Source organism: Arachis ipaensis, chromosome B3, assembly GCF_059453495.1.
Source record: "Arachis ipaensis isolate K30076 ecotype BB chromosome B3, ASM5945349v1, whole genome shotgun sequence".
Classification (NCBI taxonomy): Eukaryota; Viridiplantae; Streptophyta; class Magnoliopsida; order Fabales; family Fabaceae; genus Arachis; species Arachis ipaensis.
Window position 1 is genome coordinate 116,108,025 of NC_142438.1, and position 14,742 is coordinate 116,122,766.

Below are 14,742 nucleotides of genomic sequence, written 5' to 3' on the forward strand. Positions count from 1 at the left end.
GTGTTAGTATAATACCATTGTCTATATATGATGCTTTGAGGCTCTGATGAGCGGATAATTTATACGCTTTTCGGCATTATTTTTAGTATGTTTCTAGTAGAATCTAGTTACTTTTAGGGATGTTTTCATTAGTTTTTATGTTAAATTTACATTTCTGGACTTTACTATGAGTTTGTGTGTTTTTCTATGATTTCAGGTATTTTCTGGCTGAAATTGAGGGACTTGAGCAAAAATCAGATTCAGAGGTTGAAGAAGGACTGCTGATGCTGTTGGATTCTGACCTCCCTGCACTCAAAGTGGATTTTCTGGAGCTACAAAACTCAAAATGGCGCGCTTCCAATTGCGTTGGAAAGTAGACATCCAGGGCTTTCCAGCAATATATAATAGTTCATACTTTGGCCGAGTTTCGACAACGTAAAAGGGCGTTGAACGCCAGTTCTACGCTGCTGTCTGGAGTTAAACGCCAGAAACACGTCACAAGCCAGAGTTGAACGCCAGAAATACATTACAAACTGGCGTTCAACTCCAAGAATGACCTCTGCACGTGTAACATTCAAGCTCAGCCCAAGAACACACCAAGTGGGCCCCGGAAGTGAATTTATGCATCAATTACTTACTTCTGTAAACCCTAGTAACTAGTTTAGTATAAATAGGACTTTTTACTATTATCTTCGGATCATCCTGGATTGTATTTTTGATCCTGTGATCACGTTTTGGGGGCTGGCCATTCGGCCATTCCTGGACCTTTCACTTATGTATTTTCATACGGTAGAGTTTCTACACTCCATAGATTAAGGTGTGGAGCTCTGCTGTTCCTCAAAGATTAATGCAAAGTACTACTGTTTTTCTATTCAATTCAACTTATTCCGCTTCTAAGATATTCATTCGCACTTCAACATGAATGTGATGAACGTGACAATCATCATCATTCCCCGTGAACGCGTGCCTGACAACCACTTCCGTTCTACCTTAGATTGAATGAGTATCTCTTGGATCTCTTAATCAGAATCTTCGTGGTGTAAGCTAGATTGATGGCGGCATTCATGAGAATCCGGAAAGTCTAAACCTTGTCTGTGGTATTCCGAGTAGGATTCCGGGATTGAATGACTGTGACGAACTTCAAACTCGCGAGTGCTGGGCGTAGTGACAGACGCAAAAGGAGGGTGAATCCTATTCCAGTATGATTGAGAACCTCAGATGATTAGCCGTCCTGTGACAGAGCATTTGGACCATTTTCACAAGAGGATAGGATGCAGCCATTGGCAAGGGTGATGCCTCCAGACGATTAGCCATGCAGTGACAGTGCATCGGACCATTTTCCAGAGAGGATTGAAATTAGCCATTGACAACGGTGATATCCTTACATAAAGCCAGCCATGGAAAGGAGTAAGATTGATTGAATGAAGACAGCAGGAAAGCAGAGGTTCAGAGGAACGAATGCATCTCTATACGCTTATCTGAAGTTCTAACCAATGAATTACATAAGTATTTCTATCCTTAGTTTATGTTTACTTATTATTTAATTTCGAAAACTCCATAACCTTTTGATATCCGCCTGATTGAGATTTACAAGGTGACCATAGCTTGCTTCATACCAAAAATCTCCGTGGGATCGACCCTTACTCACGTAAGGTTTATTACTTGGACGACCCAGTACACTTGCTGGTTAGTTGTATCGAAGTTGTGAATGAAAAACGATTTATTAAGACGTGCGTACAGAGTTTTTGGTGCCGTTGTCTGAGATCACAATTTCGTGCACCAGGCTCCCTCCCTTAAAAAGGTCGGCAGCTCGTTTTGTGTTAGCAGATAAGAGCATTATTACAGTAGTTGGAATTGTTGAAGATGTATTAGTGAGTATTATCACATTTTTCATTGACTTCTATATCCTTGAAATGCCCCTTAATGACTCAGAAAGACCATCATCAATCCTGCTTGGAAGACCATTCCTGAAGACTTCGAAGTTCAAGCTGGATACATTCTCAGGAACTTACTCCTTTGAGATAGATGGCAGAGCAGTGAGTTTCAGTTTAAATGAAGCTATGAAGCACCCTCCGGAAGATCATTCTATCTTCCAGTGCGACATCATTGATGAAACTATAGCTGAAGTTCATCAAGAAGAAGTAGAAGAGAAGCACAAGGAGCAAGGTCCAAGTGTGGGGACACCCTCTGAACATAATGAAGACACCTTGCCATTATCACTAGCCCCGGATGATCCAGAACCTAGCCATGAGAAGAAATTGGAATTAAAGCCACTTCCTCCCCACCTCAAGTATGCTTACCTTGAGGATGATCAGAAGTTCCCAGTTATCATTGCAAGGGAATTCACTTCCCAACAAGAGGAGCAGCTGCTTAGTGTGCTGAGAAAACATAAGAAAGCAATTGGGTGGAGCTTAGCGGATATAGTAGGCATCAGCCCTCAAGTTTGTGAGCACAGAATATTCTTAGAAGAAGGAGCAAAGCCTGTCTGTCAATGTATTTAAACCTCAGGTCGTCTTCTCAAGGAATTGCAGGGAGGTGTATTTATTATTGGTTATGGGTTTTTGTTTTCTGAGAAATTTTAAGAGTTAAATAACAGAAATAAATAATTTTAAATTAACGCAATGAACATTAAAAGAGATTTATATATTCTAATTAAAAAGCCTTGACTGGGGGAATGATTAATTGGAAGTTCTATCCTTGTTGGAATTCTCTCAAGTGTAGTATAAAGAGGTTGTTGTTTTCACTTAGTTAACCCTTACTAAATAAAGGAAAGTCAAGTGATTGAGCTAACTCTTATTCGCAAATCCTAGTCCTCTCCCTTGGGAAGGTCTAGCGTTAGTAAATACAGAATTAGCCAACAAATTCCCATTTAACTATCCACTTGAGCATTCCAGCTTAAGTGTCTCCTCTTAATCAACTCCCATGTCAAGTTGGGAGTCTACTCTGCCATCTTGCATACCATCTTCATTGTTGGGAGTTTGGAATAGAAAAGAGAGATGATAATTGAAATAAATTGGAAGCAATTAAATAAACAATAAAATTAAATGAAAAAAAGTACTCTTTGCATTAATAATTTAAAAGAACATTAAACCTGGAATTGAGAAGAAGCAGTCCTAAAATTAAGAGAAATCCTAAATCCTAAATTCTAAAATCTAAGAGAGAGGTTTTATGCTTCCAGCACCATTCCAGCCTCACTCCATCATAACTCTCTGCCATACACCTTTTTACGTCGATTTTGCAGGGTGACGCGCACGCGTGGGTGGCTGATTTTGCAAGTGACGCGGACGCGTCAGGGACGCGTACGCGTGGACGTGTTTGTGCCTAAGGCACGCCTCCAGCCACGCCCCCGCGTAACTCTCTGTTTCTTTCTTCTTTGCTTCGCATGCACACATGACGTGTACGCGTCAGCGACGCTCGCGCGTCGCGTGCATTTTTTTCTTTTTTCTTTTTTTTTATGCAGAATGCAGATGCAAATGCAGACTATATGCATGAACACTAAGAAAAATAAAATAAAATAGAACTAAAAATAAAACAAAATGAAATAAAACTAAGACTGAAAAAGAACGATCATACCATGGTGGGTTGTCTCCCACCTAGCACTTTTAGTTAAAGTCCTTAAGTTGGACATTTGATGAGCTCCCTGTTATGGTGGCTTGTGCTTGAACTCATTCAGGAATCCCCACCAATGTTTGTAATTCCAATATCCTCCGGGATCCCACACTAGTTGCATAAATCCTTCAAGCAAGTTAAAGCAAGTGACAAGGCCCCAAGAGTGTTGATTGCCAGAATGAATTCCGGGGTCCCAAACCTTGGTTTTGCACCCATCTTTGTGCTGATCATCACTGTTCCAACTGGGTGGTAAGCAATCCGAATTCTCACTGAGGCATCCAAACAGCTTCCTAGACCTATACAATTCAGTATTCTTCCAACCATGATAATTTATCCGTGAGCTTCCTACCACAATGAACCTAGGATTGTGTTGCCAACCACTAACCATCTCCCTCTTACTCTTATAGCCACAAAGAGCTCTAAGTTGCCCATCCGTCTCAAACAAAGCATATTCAAGTGGGCTAATTAAGCTTAGAGATGAGAGATTTACCCACTTGAATACAGGGATGGATAGTGATGGCTTTGGGGGAGAGGTCTCCAACAACCTTGGCAAGGTGATCTTCAGCTCCATTCCCTTGGGCTCTTCTTTGACAACTTCCACCTCTTTGCAAGCTTCTTCAATAACAACCTCTTCTTCTTGGTAGCTTTCTTCCAATTCGATCTCTTCTTCATTGTTCACCAAGGGCATGAGAGGTTGTGCTTCTTCTTCTTTAATCTCAATGTCAAGTCCAATGAGAGAGGATTCAAATATAGATAAGAATTCATCAATGATTGAATCCATCTCTTGATCATCCCCTTCAAAGTCTTCAACCATGATATGCCTTGGAGGTTGTACACCCTCCTCAACATCAAATTCAAACTCCTTAGAAGGGGGCTCTATGACTGGGCTCTCCCATGGACGTTCTACATCTCCTAAGTCTTCGACCACTTCTTCCTCTTCAATAATTCTGGCTTCCTCCACTTGTTCCAATACAAAGTCATGCTCTTTACTGTCCACCAGAGTTTCTAGTGTCTCCTTCATGCTACGTTCTTCATTAGATTCTCCACATGAAGCCATGGAGGTTCCTTGAGTGTCCGAACGTCGGGAAGGTAATTGATTTATTGCTTGCTCCAGTTGATGAAGGGTTGCATGAAATTGATCTACTGTTTCCTTGAGGTGAGCCTGTGATTCTTGGGTCGATGGATATGGACATGGTGCATATGGAAGTGGTGGTTCTTGGGGTAATTGGATTGGAATTGGGGTGGATAAGGGTTAGGATTATATGGAAGTGAATGGTGTAAAGGGGCTTGTGAGTATGGTGGTTCAAATGTATGTTGGGGAGGTGGTTCATAAGCATATGGTGGGGCTTGTTGGTAACTACAAGGGGGTCCAACATATCTATCATCTTGGAACGCACCTCGGAATGGCTCTTGACCATAGTAATTCAGTGGGGCTGGTTGTCACAAAAAGGTCCACCGTAACTATTGTCTTGGCATGCATTGTATGATGGTTGTTGTCCATGGTACCTTGGAAGGTGTTACTGCGAAAGGGTTGATCAGATCCTCGTGGCTCCTTCCATCTTTGATTGTTTCGACCTTGATGCATATTCCTGTTATAGCTTCCATTCCACACAACAACATTAGAATCAAACTCAAAGCGACAGGGGTGAGAACTCATAGTAGCTAATAAAAATTAAAAACAAAAAACAAAAATACAAACAAATAAACAAGCAAAATAAAATATTTACAATAACAAATAATAAGGCACACATTTGCAAATTCCTGGCAACGGCGCCATTTTGACGAGCGGATTTCTGCTAGTAAAGAATTTCATAAAAATAATCACGTTGTAAGCATAGTTTCTAAACCAACAGAGAATCCTTTCGTACAAAAATTTTGGTTGTCACTAAAGCAAACCCAATAAAATTCATAACCGAAGTATTTAAACATCGGGTCGTCTTCTCAAGGAATTGCAGGGAGGTGTATTTATTATTGGTTATGGGTTTTTGCTTTCTGAGAAATTTTAAGAGTTGAATAACAGAAATAAATAATTGTAAATTAACGCAATGAAAATTAAAAGAGATTTATATATTCTAATTAAAAAGCCTTGACTGGGGGAATGATTAATTAGAAGTTCTATCCTTGTTGGAATTCTCTCAAGTGTAGTATAAAGAGGTTGTTGTTTTCACTTAGTTAACCCTTACTAAATAAAGGAAAGTCAAGTGATTGAGCTAACTCTTATTCGCAAATCCTAGTCCTCTCCCTTGGGAAGGTCTAGCGTTAGTAAATACAGAATTAGCCAACAAATTCCAATTTAACTATCCACTTGAGCATTCCAACTCAAGTGTTTCCTCTTAATCAACCCCCATGTTAAGTTGGGAGTCTACCCTGCCATCTTGCATACCATCTTCGTTGTTGGGAGTTTGGAATAGAAAAGAGAGATGATAATTGAAATAAATTGGAAGCAATTAAATAAACAATAAAATTAAATGAAAAAGTACTCTTTGCATTAATAATTTAAAAGAACATTGAACCTAAAATTGAGAAGAAGCATTCCTAAAATTAAGAGAAATCTTAAATCCTAAATCCTAAAACCTAAGAGAGAGGAGAGAGCCTCTCTCTCTCTAAAACTACATCTAAAACCTAAAATTGTGAATATAAAAGTTGTTTTTATGAATGAATGGATTCCCCCACTTTATAGCCTCTAATCTATGTTTTCTGGGCCGAAAATTGGGTAAAAAACAGCCTAGAAATCGCCCCCAGCAATTTCTGATACGCACAGGTCGCGGCACTGTCACGTGTAAGCGTCGTCCATGCGTGAGCGTGGATTGGATTTTTGACAGGTCACGCATCCGTATGATCCACGCGTGCGCATCGTCTATCTTCGAGGCAGCTATGGCAAATTATATATCGTTGCGAAGCCCTAGATGTTAAATTTTAAACGCAACTAGAACCGCCTCATTTGGACCTTTGTAGCTCAAGTTATGATCGATTTAGTACCAGAAGGTCAGGCTGGACAGCATTTCAGTTCCTTCAGCTTCTTGTATTCCTTCCATTTTTGCATGCTTCCTTTCCATCCTCTAAGCCATTCCTGCCCGATAAACCCTGAAATCACTTAACACACATATCACGGTATCGAATGGTAATAAAGGATAATTAAAATTAACAGTTTAAAGGTCTAGGAAACGTGTTTTCAATTATATCACATAATAAGGAAGGATTTGTAAAACCATGCAAATAGTATGAATAAGTGTGCAAAGACTTGATAAAAACCACTCAATTGAGTACAAGATAAATCATAAAATAGTGATTTATCAGTGACCAGGCTACTTAAAGCAGATATTATCTACCCCATCTCAGACAGTGAATGGGTCAGTCCAGTATAAGTGGTGCCCAAGAAGTCTGGAGTCACAACAGTCAAGAATGAGCATGGAGAGCTCCTGACAACTAGAGTGCAGAATTCATGGAGAGTTTACATTGACTATAGGCGTCTCAACCAAGCTACTCGCAAGGATCACTACCCTTTGCCATTTATTGATCAGATGCTTGATCAGATGCTTCATTAAGAAATTCAGTAAGGTAGCATTACCTTTATCCAGACTGCTGCAGAAAGATATTGAGTTCGAGTTCAGTGAGGATTGCATGCACGCATTTGATAAGCTGAAGATCGCCCTGACTCAAGCTCCAATTGTGAGAGGACCAGACTGGAGCCAACCATTTGAGATTATGTGTGATGCTTCCAACCATGCAGTAGGAGCGGCGCTGGCCCAGCATGAAGGTAAGGATCCTTTCGTAATTGCTTATGCGTCTAAGACCTTAGACGCTGCTCATTCTAATTACACTACTACTGAAAAAGAGCTTCTAGCCATTGTTTTTGCTCTGGATAAATTCCGAGCCTATTTACTTGGTACTAAGGTAGTAGTGTACTCAGACCATGCAGCTCTAAAATATTTATTAGCTAAAAAAGAGTCTAAACCAAGGCTAATACGTTGGATACTGTTGCTGCAAGAATTTGATTTAGAAATAAAGGATAGAAGTGGTAACCAGAATTTAGTGGCAGACCACTTGAGTCGCCTTGAGCACATTAAGGATGACTCCACTCCTATCAATGATGCTTTTCCATTTGATAGCTTACATGCAGTATCTGAAGTAGTTCCTTGGTATGCACCTGTAGCTAATTATCTAGTTGGCCATACTTTCCCTCCCAATTTTACTAAGCATCAAAGGGACAAGCTGAAAAGCGAGTCTAAATATTATATATGGGATGACCCATATTTGTGGAGGTATGGTGCTGACCAGGTAATTAGAAGGTATGTGCCCCAATCAGAATTTCAGTCCATTTTAGAGGCCTGCCACTCTTCTGAGAGTGGAGGACATTTTGGCCCTCAAAGAACAGCTAGAAAAATCTTAGACTGTGGATTCTGGTGGCCTATTCTTTTTAAAGATGCTGCTATTTTTTGTAAATCTTGTTCCCCTTACCAAAGGTTTGGTAATATATCCAAGAGGGATGAGATGCCTCAACAGATTATGCTTTTCTGTGAAATTTTTGATGTTTGGGGTATTGACTTCATGGGTCCATTTCCAAACTCTAGTGGTCACCTTTACATACTGTTAGCTGTAGATTATGTCTCTAAATGGGTGGAAGCAATTCCTACCCGTACTGATGATGCTAACACTGTTGTTTCCTTTGTTAGAAACCATATTATCTGTCGCTTTGGATCACCACGAGCAATCGTGAGTGATCAAGGCACTCATTTTTATAACAAGAGACTAACAGGATTACTGAAGAAGTATGGGATAGTTCACAAAGTAGCAACAGCTTATCATCCCCAGACCAATGGACAAGCAGAAGTGTCTAACAGGGAGATTAAACACATTCTGGAGAAGATAGTAAAGCCTCATAGGAAAGACTGGAGTGCCAGGCTACAAGATGCACTCTGGGCATATAGAACAGCGTACAAGACACCCATTGGGATGAGCCCTTTCCGCTTAGTGTACAGAAAGGCTTGCCACCTCCCAGTAGAGGTGGAACACAAGGCTTTCTGGGCTGTGAGGTAGTGCAACATGAATTTTGAGGAAGCTGGTGCTGAAAGGAAGCTGCAACTAGCAAAATTAGAGAACCTTTGCCTAGAAGTATATGATAACTCCAGGCGATACAAAGAGAAATGAAGGCTGTCCATGACAAGCAGATAAAAAGGAGAGAGTTCAGACTAGGGGAGTTAGTTCTTCTTTATAACTCCAGACTGAGACTCATGCCAGGCAAATTAAGATCCAGATGGGAAGGTCCCTATAGAGTAGAGAAGGCAGAGCCATACGGAGTTTTTCACCTGCGTCATCCTTCTAGCTCCAAATTCATCAATGTCAATGGACATCACCTAACGTTTTATCATGGTGAGAAGATGAAGGATCACAAAGAACTAGAGCTCTTCCTCTTGGAAGACACACCAACAGAAGCAGAATGAGCCTGAAGACCGTCCAATTTAAGGACGTAAAAGCAAAGTGCTAGGTGGGAGACAACTCACCGTGGTAAGATCATTCCGTTTCAGTCTTAATTTTGTTTTATTTTATTCTACTTTATTTTTCTTAATGACTCTTCTCATAATCTCTGCATATAGTCTGCATTTTCATTTGCATTCTGCATATAAAAAAAATGCACGCGACGTGCGAGCGTCGCTGATGCGTCCGCGTCATATATGCATTCGAAACAAGAAGAAAAGAAGTAAAGAGTTACGCAGGAGCGTGGCTGGAGGCGTGCCTTAGGCACAAACACGCCCACACGAACGCGTCCCTGACGCGTTCGCGTCACTTGAAAAACCAGCCTCCCACGCGTGCACGTCACCCACGCGCACGCGTGACCCTTTGGTGCACAAATTGTGAATCACACTTTTCACAACTCGTACCACTAACCAGCAAGTGCACTGGGTCGTCCAAGTAATACGTTACGTGAGTAAGGGTCGAATCCCACGGAGATTGTTGGTATGAAGCAAGCTATGGTCACCTTGTAAATCTCAGTCAGGCAGATATAAATGGATAATGGTGTTTTCGAATAATAATTAGTAAGATAGGGATAGAGGTACTTATGTAAATCATTGGTAGGAATTTCAGATAAGCGAATGGAGATACTTTCGTTCCTCTGAACCTCTGCTTTCCTGCTATCTTCATCCAATCAGTCTTACTCCTTTCTATGGCTGGCTTTATGCAAGGGCATCACCGTTGTCAGTGGCTACATCCCCTCCTCTCAGTGAATAATATGCTCACGCACCCTGTCACGGCACGGCTATTCATCTGTCGGTTCTCGATCATGCTGGAATAGGATTCACCCTCCTTTTGCGTCTGTCACTAACGCCCAACAATCGCGAGTTTAAAGCTCGTCACAGTCATTCAATCATTGAATCCTACTCGGAATACCACAGACAAGGTTTAGACTTTCCGGATTCTCTTGAATGCCGCCATCATTCTAGCTTACGCCACGAAGATTCTGGTTAGGAGATCTAAGAGATATTCATTCTAGCTTAATTCATGTAGAACAGAAGTGTTTGTCGGGCACGCGTTCATAAGGGAGAAGGATGATGAGTGTCACACATAATCATCACCTTCATCACGTTCTTGGGTGCGAATGGATATCTTAGAAGCGAAATAAGATGAATTGAATAGAAAACAGAAGTACTTTGCATTAATCTTTGAGGAACAGCAGAGCTCCACACCTTAATCTATGGAGTGTAGATACTCTACCATTTGAAAATACATAAGTGAAGGTCCAGGCATGGCCGAGATGGCCAGCCCCTCTGATCTAAGAACCAGGCATCCAAAGATGCCTAATACAATAGTAAAAGGTCCTATTTATAATAAACTAGTCACTAGGGTTTACATGAGTAAGTAATTGATGCATAAATCCACTTCCGGGGCCCACTTGGTGTGTGTTTGGGCTGAGCCTGAGTGTTGCACGTGCAGAGGCCATTTGTGGAGTTGAACGCCAGTATTTGTGCCAGTTTGGGCGTTCAACTCTGGTTTTGGATCCTTTTCTGGCGCTGGACACCAGATTTGGGTAGAAAACTGGCGTTAAACGCCAGTTTACGTCGTCTATTCTTGGCCAAAGTATGGACTATTACACATTTCTGGAAAGCCCTGGATGTCTACTTTCCAACACAATTGGAAGCGCGCCATTTCGAGTTCTGTAGCTCCAGAAAATCCACTTTGAGTGCAGGGTGGTCAGAATCCAACAGCATCAGCAGTCCTTTTTCAACCTCTGAATCTGATTTCTGCTCAAGTCCCTCAATTTCAGCCAGAAAATACCTGAAATCACAGAAAAACACACAAACTCATAGTAAAGTCCAGAAATGTGAATTTAACATAAAAACTAATGAAAACATCCCTAAAAGTGACTAGATCCTACTAAAAACATACTAAAAACAATGCCAAAAAGCGTATAAATTATCCGCTCATCACAACACCAAACTTAAATTGTTGCTTGTCCCCAAACAACTGAAAATCAAATAGGATAAAAAGAAGAGAATATACTATAAATTCCAAACTATCAATGAAACATAGCTGCAATCATATGAGCGGGACTTATAGCTTTTTGCCTCTTGAATAGTTTTGGCATCTCACTTTATCCGTTGAGGTTCAGAATGATTGGCATCTATAGGAACTCAGAGTTCAGATAGTGTTATTGATTCTCCTAGTTCAGTATGATGATTCTTGAACACAGCTTCTTTATGAGTCTTGGCCGTGGTCCTAAGCACTTTGTTTTCCAGTATTACCACCGGATACATAAATGCCACAGACACATAATTGGGTGAACCTTTTCAGATTGTGACTCAGCTTTGCTAAAGTCCCCAATTAGAGGTGTCCAGGGTTCTTGAGCACACTCTTCTTTTGCTTTGGACCTTGACTTTAACCGCTCAGTCTCAAGTTTTCACTTGACACCTACACGCCACAAGCACATGGTTAGGGACAACTTGGTTTAGCCGCTTAGACCAGGATTTTATTCCTTTAGGCCCTCCTATCCACTGATGCTCAAAGCCTTGGGATCCTTTTTATTTGCCCTTGCCTTTTAGTTTTAAGGGTTATTGGCTTTTTCTGCTTGCTTTTTCTTTTTCTTTCTATTTTTTTTCTATTTTTTTCGCCCTTTTTTTTCTGCAAGCTTTGTTCTTTGCTGCTTTTTCTTGCTTCAAGAATCATTTTTATGATTTTTCAGATTATCAAATAACATGTCTCCTAGTCATCATTCTTTCAAGAGCCAACATATTTAACATTCTTAAACAACAACTTCAAAAGACATATGCACTGTTCAAGCATACATTCAGAAAACAAGAAGCATTGTCACCACATCAATATAATTAAGCTAAGTTCAAGGATAAATTCGAAACTCATGTACTTCTTGTTCTTTTGAATTAAAACATTTTTCATTTAAGAGAGGTGATGGATTCATAGGACATTCATAACTTTAAGACAAAGTTACTAACTACTAATGATCATGTAATGAAGACACAAACACAGATAAGCACATAACATAGAAAACGAAAAACAGAAGAAATAAGAGCAAGGAATGAATCCACCTTAGTGATGGTGGCGTTTCCTTCTTGAGGAACCAATGATGTCCTTGAGCTCTTCTATGTCTCTTCCTTGTCTTTGTTGCTCCTTCCTCATTGCTTTTTGATCTTCTCTTATTTCATGAAGCATGATGGAGTGCTCTTGATGTTCCACCCTTAGTTGCTTCCAATAATTGTGTGGAAGAAAATGTATTCCCTGAGGTATCTCAGGGATCTCTTGATTTGCAGTCAAATGTTCTACTATTGAGCTATAGACCCTTGATGGAAGCTTTTGTCTTCCCTTTCCTCTTTCTAGAGGTTTCTCTGGCCTTAGGTGCCATCAATGGTTATGGAAAAAACAAAAAAGCTATGCTTTTACCACATCAAACTTAGAATGTTGCTCGCCCTCGAGCAAAAGAAGAAAGAATAGAAGAATAAGAAGAAGATATGGAAGAGATGGATGGGAGTGTGTATTCGGCCATATGGGTGGGATTGGGTGGGAGAAAGAGAGAGATGTTGAATTTTGAAGGTAGTGGGTGTATGGATGTGAGTGGTTAATAGGGAAGAGTGTTTGTTGGAAATAGAGGATGATTGAGAAGAGAGAAGAGAGTGAGTGGAGGTAGGTGGAGATCCTGTGGGGTCCACAGATCCTGAGATGATCCTGTGAGGTCTACAGATCTTGAGGTGTCAAGGCATTTACATCCCTGCACCAATTTAGGCATGTAAAATGCCCTTGCACACAACTCTGGGCGTTCAGCGCCAGGTTGGTGCCCATTTTGGGCGTTCAACGCCTATTTGCTGCCATTTCTGGCGTTGAACGCCAGAACCATGCTTGTTCTGGGCGTTCAGCGCCAGGATGCTGCCCATTCTGGGCGTTCAGCGCCAGAACCATGCTCTGTTCTGGCGTTTGAACGCCAGACAGATGCTCCTCCAGGGTGTGATTTTTCTTCTGCTGTTTTTGATTCCGTTTTCAATTTTTATATTTATTTTGTGACTCCACATGATCATGAACCTAAGAAAACATGAAAAACAATAAAAATAAGAATTAGATAAACATTGGGTTGCCTCCCAACAAGCGCTTCTTTAATGTCAATAGCTTGACAGTGGGCTCTCATGGAGCCTCACAGATGTGCAGAGCTTTGTTGAGACTCTCCAACACCAAACTTAGAGTTTGGATATGGGAGTTCAACACCAAACTTAGAGTTTAGTTGTGGCCTCCCAACACCAAACTTAGAGTTTGACTGTGGGGGCTCTGGTTGACTCTGCTTGGAGAGAAGCTTTTTCTGCTTCCTCTCCATGGTTGCAGAGGGAGATCCTTGAGTTTTAAACACAAGGGAGTCCTCATTCCATTGAAGGAATATTTCACCTCTGTCAACATCAATCACAGCTCTTGCTGTGGCCAGGAAAGGTCTTCCTAGGATGATGGATTCATCCTCTTCCTTTCCAGTATCCAGGACTATGAAATCAGTAGGTATGTAAAGGCCTTCAACCTTTACTAACACATCTTCTACTTGTCCATAAGCGTGTTTTCTTGAGCTGTTTGCCATCTCTAGTGAGATTTTAGCAGCTTGCACCCCATAGATTCCCAGTTTCTCTATTACAGAGAGGGGCATGAGGTTTATTCCTGAACCAAGGTCACACAGAGCCTTAAAGATCATGGTGCCTATGGTACAGGGTATTATGAACTTTCCAGGATCCTGTCTCTTCTGAGGCAATGTCAGTTGATCCAGATCACTTAGTTCATTGATGAACAAGGGAGGTTCAACTTCCCAAGTATCAATGCCAAATAATTTGGCATTCAGCTTCATGATTGCACCAAGAAACTTGGCAGTTTGCTCTTCAGTAACATCCTCATTCTCTTCAGAAGAGGAATACTCAGCAGAGCTCATGAAGGGCATAAGGAGGTTCAATGGAATCTCTATGGTCTCTAGATGAGCCTCAGAGTCCTTTGGTTCCTCAGAGAGAAGCTCCTTATTGACCACTGGACGTCCCAGGAGGTCTTCCTCCTTGGGATTCACGTCCTCTCCTCTCCTCTCAGGTTCGGCCATGATGCTTATGTCAATGGCCTTGCACTCTCCTTTTGGATTCTCTTCTGTATTGCTTGGGAGATTACTAGGGGGGATTTCAGTGATCCTTTTACTCAGCTGGCCCACTTGTGCTTCCAGATTTCTAATGGAAGACCTTGTTTCATTCATGAAACTTACAGTAGCCTTAGATAGATCAGAGACTAGATTTGCTAAATTAGAAGCATTTTGTTCAGAGTTCTCTGTCTGTTGCTGAGTTGATGATGGAAAAGGCTTGCTATTGCTAAACCTGTTTCTTCCACCATTATTAAAGCCTTGTTGGGGCTTTTGATCCTTCCATGAGAAATTTGGATGATTTTTCCATGTTGAGTTATAGGTGTTTCCATAAGGTTCACCTAAGTAATTTACCTCTGCTATTGCAGGGTTCTCAGGATCATAGGCTTCTTCTTCAGAAGATGCCTCTTGAGTACTGTTGGATGCAGCTTGCATTCCATGCAGACTCTGAGAGATCATATTGACTTGCTGAGTCAATATTTTATTCTGAGCCAATATGGCATTCAGAGTATCAACTTCAAGAACTCCCTTCTTTATAGGCGTCCCATTGTTCACAGGATTCCTTT